General features: G+C 43.8%; 1 protein-coding gene across 1 annotated transcript in view; it reads right to left on the reverse strand.

Annotated features, from left to right (window-relative positions):
• The window catches only part of plxnb2b (plexin b2b), a gene marked incomplete at its 3' end in the record, with an annotated part of 123,424 nt that extends 116,527 nt beyond the window's left edge, over positions 1 to 6,897 (reverse strand). The window contains exon 1 of the mRNA XM_084168565.1: positions 6,818 to 6,897. The remainder of the gene's footprint in view (positions 1 to 6,817) is intronic.
• Positions 6,898 to 7,233: the final 336 nt, after the last annotated feature.

A 7,233-nucleotide genomic window follows, 5' to 3' on the forward strand; every position in this document is an offset into this window, starting at 1 on the left:
GTTTGATAAAATCCATTTTTATATTCAAATGTCGGAACTGGGTTCTACAGTTTGACCCCCTGCTGTCTCTGGCTCCACACAATGCTGCCATCTTGTGGACAAAATCGAAATTAAACCTAGATTCCTACATCACTGTCTGGCCTTTCTCTTGCATTTCAAAGATGATAAAAAAATAATAATAATAGAAAATGCATGTTTTTTTGTTTGTATTATCTTTTACCAGATCTAACGTGTTATAATCTCCTACATTAATTTCACATTTCCACAAACTTCAAAGTGTTTCCTTTCAAATGATATCAAGAATATGCATATTCTTGCTTCAGGTCCTGAGCTACAGGCAGTTAGATTTGGATATGTCATTTTAGGCGAAAATTGAAAAAAAGAGTACGATCCTTCAAAGAGTAAGTTAAAAATACCTCACCAAGCCAAGTCAAACATCTATCAAGCTGTGAGACCTGAAACCATAGCACTTTCACAGTTTCAGAACTAGAGTCCGTCATGCCCCCTCCTCTCCTTTGGGAAAGTGATGTGAAGACCATGGTCAGCATTAGTTCCCCAGGAGATGGAGGGCTGGTAATTTAGACGAATCAATCGGTCGAAGCAGCAGGAGTGGAGATCAGAGACAATACGTCCCGGCCTCATTACCCTCTGCCATGGAGCCGTGGTTACCGTCGCCGACCGGCGAGGAGTGCTTAGCTCGGCCATATCTAATGGGCCATAATATGATTTTACGCCATGTTCCAGCTCTCTTTACTACCTCCAAACATAACTCTGTCACGAAGCACAATAAAAACAGATATATTTCTTTATTACTCGCTCACGCCGTATCACTTTATCTGCTCCCGTACAAAGAAAAGCAATATCAGTAGAGACCCAATCCTACCTAGCCTCGTTGAGAGCAGCAGACACAGAGTCGTTATTACCTTGAGCTGTCGTCTGCTCCCTCGTGCCATTCACTCAGGGCAGAATGGATCTTTTATTATAATCAAATGAATACAATATCTTCCCATAAATAGCCTACTTAAAAAGTAATTTTCTCTGCCTGCAATATGTTTGAATGTCCATCACACCCGGGGCGCAGTTGCCACATGTTTAATTCAAAGCCAATGCAATTTACACGCACTGCACAGCTAAACACAGACTATGGTTTTTGTCCTCCCTCTATAATCCTTCCCTCCACCTACCTTACCTTCAACTGTCCCCATTTACAAAACTATTTAGGTCTGTGGGAACAGACTGTATAGGATAACATTCAGTGCATCTGAGAGAACTGGGGTATAAAAAGGGTAGCAATTATGTACTGTAGGGCGCTCAGAGGTGAAGAAAGTGAAGTGAATAATCTAATTGGAAAGCAATGGGGCAACTCTTGAGCACATATTTCAGCCAGCATGTGATCCATCCAAGACCTTGGATTCTCCCCTATGCTGTATGGGTACTGTACCACGGTCCCCTATATACGTCAGGTCTGGACATCACATCTATCTATGTGGATCTGACATGAGATGAGTGAACACCTTGGTGTGTGTGTGTGTGTGTGTGGGGGGGGGGGGAATTCAATCTGTCAAACAGAGGAGCAGAGACAGGAAGGCGGATACGCTCTGGTCCCAAAATAACCCTGGAGGTATCCATGAATGAAATGACAGGATTACAGGGGTATTAGAAAACCCGCTGAGATGTTTGATAATGCTGTTTATAGTGAGGCGTTTGAATAATTAAAATATGGACAAGCTTTTCAGAGTCGCCAAGCAGGACATTCAAAACTGAGCCGAGGGTCTGCCTTGCCTTCTAGTAGGTCTACTGCCGATGCGGCGGGCCGGGCATTGACAATGATGGATATAGCAGGTGTAAATGGGCAGATATAAAGCCTTTCAAATATGTGTGAATCCCTCTTAATATGGGGGCGGTAAACATAAACTCTGATATCCCGGCTAAGGATGGGATTAAGGTTGTGTCAACACTCAACGACCCCCACAGATAATAGCAATTACTGTCCTCTATGCAGCGCCATCAGACTGAGGCATTGACTTAGCAAGCTGACAGCCTGGTCCTAATTACCAAGAACCGCCAATTACTGGCTCCATTTCATTATTTATATAGCTAGCCTGCTAGCTTCACACACCCAAATAAAAATAGACTTTTCTGACTCCAAGCACTGTGCTGAAAGGCTCTACATGACCTGCTGAATGACGCTGGCTTGGGAATTCACTGGATTCAGGCAGTGTCAGCCTGTAAAATACTCAACGTCCCAACAGATACTAGCTATAAATCCGGCATGGCTATGAATTCAGTATTCAGTAACTGTTTGCACATGACTCCAACACCATTATTAAGTTTGCCGACGACACGGCGGTAATAGGCCTGATCACTGACGACGATGAGACAGCCTATAGGGAGGAGGTCAGAGACCTGGCAATGTGTTGCCAGGACAAAAACCTCTCCCTCAACAACAGCAAGACAAAGGAGCTGATCGTGGACTACAGGAAACGGACGGCCGAGCACGCCCCCATTCACAACGACGGAGCTTTAGTGGAGACAGAAGTTCCTCGGTGTCCACAAAACTAAGGACCTATCATGGTCCAAACAGACCAACACAGTTGTGAAGAGGGCACGACAATGCCTCTTCACCCTCAAGAGGCTGAAAAGATTTGGCATGGGACTAAGATCCTCAAAAGGTTCTACAGCTGCACCATTGAGAGCATCTTGACTGGCTGCATCACTGCTTGGTATGGTAACTGCTCGGCATCAGACTGCAAGGCACTACAGAGGGTAGTGCATACGGGCTAGTACATCACTGGGGGCCGAGCTCCCTGTCATCCAGGACCTCTATACCAGACGGTGTCAGAAGAAGGCCCTAAAAATTGTCAGACTCCAGCCATCCAAGTCACAGTCTGTTCTCTCTGCTACCGCACGGCAAGCGGTACCGGAGCGCCAAGTCTGGGACCAAAAGTCTCCTGAACAGCCATAAGACTGCTGAACAGTTAATCAAATGGCTACCTGGACTTTCTGCTTTTCACCCCTACCTACATGTACATATCACTATCAATCAACTAACCAAACCTACATGTACAGTGCCTTGCAAAAGTATTCATCCCCCTTGGCGTTTTTCCTATTTTGTTGCATTACAACCTGTAATTTAAATGGATTTTTATTGAATTTCATGTTATGGACATACACAAAATAGTCCAAATTGGTGAAGTGAAATGAAATGAAAAAAATATATATATCTGAAAAGTGGTGCGTGCATATGTACTCACCCTCTTTGCTATGAAGCCCCTAAATCAGATCTGGTGCAACCAATTACCTTCAGAAGTCACATAATTAATTACATAAAGTCCACCTGTGTGCAATCTAAGTGTCACATGATCTGTCACATGATCTCAGTATATATACACCTGTTCTGAAAGGCCCCAGAGTCTGCAACACCACTAAGCAAGCGGCACCACCAAGCAAGCGGCACCATGAAGACCAAGGAAATATCCAAACAGGTCACAGACAAGAAGTACTGATCAGGGTTGGGTTATAAAAAAATATCTGAAACTTTGAACATCCCACGGAGCACCATTAAATCCATTATTAAAAAATTGAAAGAATATGGTACCACAACAAACCTGCCAAGAGAGGGCCGACCACCAAAACTCATGGACCAGGCAAGGAGGGCATTAATCAGAGAGGCAACAAAGAGACCAAAGATAACCCTGAAGGAGCTACAAAGCTCCACAGCGGAGATTGGAGTATCTGTCCATAGGACCACTTTAAGCCATACACTCCACAGAGCTGGGCTTTACGGAAGAGTGGACAGAAAAAAGCCATTGCTTTAAGAAAAAAATAAGCAAACACATTTGGTGTTCGCCAAAAGGCATGTGGGAGACTCCCCAAACATATGGAAGAAGGTACTCTGGTCAGATGAGACTAAAATTGAGCTTTTTGGCCATCAAGGAAAATGATATGTCTTGCGCAAACCCAACACCTCTCATCACCCCGAGAACACCATCCCTGTGGGGATGTTTTTCATCGGCAGGGACTGGGAAACTGGTCAGAATTGAAGGAATGATGGATGGCGCTAAATACAGGGAAATTCTTGAGGGAAACCTGTTTCAGTCTTCCAGAGATGTGGGACTGGGACGGAGGTTCACCTTCCAGCAGGACAATGACCCTAAGCATACTGCTAAAGCAACACTCGAGTGGTTTAAGGGGAAACATTTAAATGTATTGGAATGGCCTAGTCAAAGCCCAGACCTCAATCCAATTGAGAATCTGTGGTATGACTTAAAGATTCCTGTACACCCGCGGAACCCATCCAACTTGAAGGAGCTGGAGCAGTTTTGCATTGAAGAATGGGCAAAAATCCCAGTGGCTAGATGTGCAAAGCTTATAGAGACATACCCCAAGAGACTTGCAGCTGTAATTGCTGCAAAAGGTGTCTCTACAAAGTATTGACTTTGGGGGGTTGAATAGTTATGCACGCTCAAGTTGTCAGTTTTTTTGTCTTATTTCTTGTTTGTTTCACAAATTTCTTTATTTTGCATCTTCAAAGTGGTAGGCATGTTGTGTAAATCAAATGATACAAACCCCAAAAAATCCATTTTAATTCCAGGTTGAAAAGGCAACAAAATAGGAAAAATGCCAAGGGGGGTGAATATTTTCGCAAGCCACTGTACATATGACCTCAATCAATCACCCCAACTACCTTGTACCCCAGTACACTGACTCGGTACCGGTACTCCTTGTATATAGCCTGTACAGTGCATTCGGAAAGTATTCAGACCCCTTGACAATTTCCACATTTTGTTAAAATTACAGCCTTAATCTAAAATTGATTAAATTGTATTTTCTCCTCATCAATCTACACACAATACCCCATAATGACAAAGCAAAAACTGGTTTAGAAAACTTTGCACTTTTATTAAAAATAAAAAACTGATATCACATTTACATAAGTATTCAGACCCTTTACTCAGTACTTTGTTGAATCACCTTTGGAAGCGATTAAAGCCTCAAATCTTATTGGGTATGACGCTACAAGATTGGCACACCTGTATTTGGGGAGTTTCTCCCATTCTTCTCTGCGGATCCTCTCAAGCTCTGTCAGGTTGGATGGGGAGCGTCGCTGCACAGCTATTTTCAGGTCTTTCCAGAGATGTTCGATCGGGCTCAAGTCCAGGCTCTGGCTGGGCCACTCAAGGACATTCAGAGAAGCCACTCCTGTGTTGTCTTGGCTGTGTGCTTAGGGTCATTGTCCTGTTGGGAGGTGAACCTTCGCCCCAGTCTGAGGTCCTGAGTGCTCTGGAGCAGGTTTTCATCAAGGATCTCTCTGTACTTTGCTCCGTTCATCTTTCCCTCGATCCTGACTAGTCTCCCAGTCCCTGCTGAAAAACATCCCCACAGCATGATGCTGACACCATCATGCTTGGGTGGTCCTGTATGGGTGGTCCTCTGTAGCTTAATTGGTAGAGCATGGCGCTTGTAACGCCAGGGTAGTGGGTTCGATCCCCGGGACCACCCATACGTAAAAATGTATGCACACATGACTGTAAGTCGCTTTGGATAAAAGCGTCTGCTAAATGGCATATTATATTATATTATGCTTCACCGTAGGGATGGTGCAAGGTTTTCTCCAGACGTGACGCTTGGCATTCAGGCCAAAGAGTTCAATCTTGGATTCATCATTTACATTACATTTTAGTCATTTAGCAGACGCTCTTATCCAGAGCGACTTACAGTTAGTGAGTGCATACATTTTTCATACTGGCCCCCCGTGGGAATTGAACCCACAACCCTGGTGTTGCAAGCGCCATGCTCTACCAACTGAGCTACAGGAGAGCCTGAACAGAGAATCTTGTTTCTCATGGTCTGAGAGTCTTTAGGTGCCTTATGGGAAACTCCAAGTGGGCTGTCATGTGCCATTTACTGAGAAGTGGCTTCCGTCAGGCCACTCTACCATAAAGGACTGATTGGTGGAGTGCTGCAGAGATGGTTGTCTTTCTTGAAGATTCGCCCATCTCCACAGAGGAACTCTGGAGCTCTGTCAGAGTGACCATCGGGTTCTTGGTCACGTCCCTGACCAAGGCTCTTCTCCCCCATTGCTCAGTTTGTCCGGGCGGCCAGATCTAGGAAGAGTCTTGGTGGTTCCAACCTTCTTCCATTTAAGAATGATGGAGGCCACTGTGTTCTTGGGGACCTTCAATGCTGCAGATATTTTTTGGTACCCTTCCCCAGATCTGTGCCTCAACACAATCCTGTCTCGGAGCTCTACGGACAATTCCTTCGACCTCATGGCTTTTTTATTTACAAATTTGCAAACATTTCTAAAAAGTAGTTTTCACTTTTTTTATTATGGGGTATTGTGTGTAGATTGATGAGTTTTTTTTATATATTTTTTATCCATTTTAGAATAAAGCTGTAACATAACAAAATGTGGAAAAAGTCAAGGGGTCTGAATACTTTCTGAATGCACTGTATATAGCCTTGTAATTGTTATTTTATTGTGTTACTATTTTCTTTTTATCTATTTGCAAATGTTCATACTTTTTAATTGCATTTTTGGGAAAGGGCTCGTAAGCATTTCACGGTAAAGTCTACACATGTTGTATTAGGCGCATCTGACAAATAACATGTGATTTGATTTGAGCTAGCTATGCCTTTGCAGTCATATCATAGTCATATGAAAACAATGGAAAAAGAACAGGGATATCTGCAGGGGATCTGTAGTAGATTCAGTCCTTGTATGCTGCTGCTCAATGTGTTAACAGCTAGGCTTCTGCAGAGTATAGAAAACAATGGAAAAGTAACAGGGATAACTGTAGGGGGTTGTCCTTACTTCCTGTAGAGCTCAATTACTTCCTGTAGTTGCCGAGCAGGAAGTGCACAATCATATCCCCTCGTCGTCCCCTCTCCTGTTCATTCAGGCCTCTCCAGGGTAGCCACAGTAAAGAAGTGCTGAAAGACAAAAAAGACAGTGTTTCAGACAATTTATACATTGTGTCATACTGAGAGAAAATACAGTATCTGCAGAATGTTCATATCTAAACATACATGGCAGGTTGAGATCTGTTCTAGTGTAAACGACTCTTCTACTGCCAATACCAACATGCCTCCGAAAACAATCCCTCCCTTTTCTTTATCTGGCGAGTAAACACTAACTCAGTTACTGCAGATGTTTCCTATCACCCACGGCTGCCAAGCGGCGCCCAGTCAGTGGCTGCTAGTGCTTGAGAGAGGAGGGTGAGAAGAGAA

This window comes from Coregonus lavaretus (genome assembly GCF_964263955.1).
Source record: "Coregonus lavaretus genome assembly, chromosome: 9".
Lineage (NCBI taxonomy): Eukaryota > Metazoa > Chordata > Actinopteri > Salmoniformes > Salmonidae > Coregonus > Coregonus lavaretus.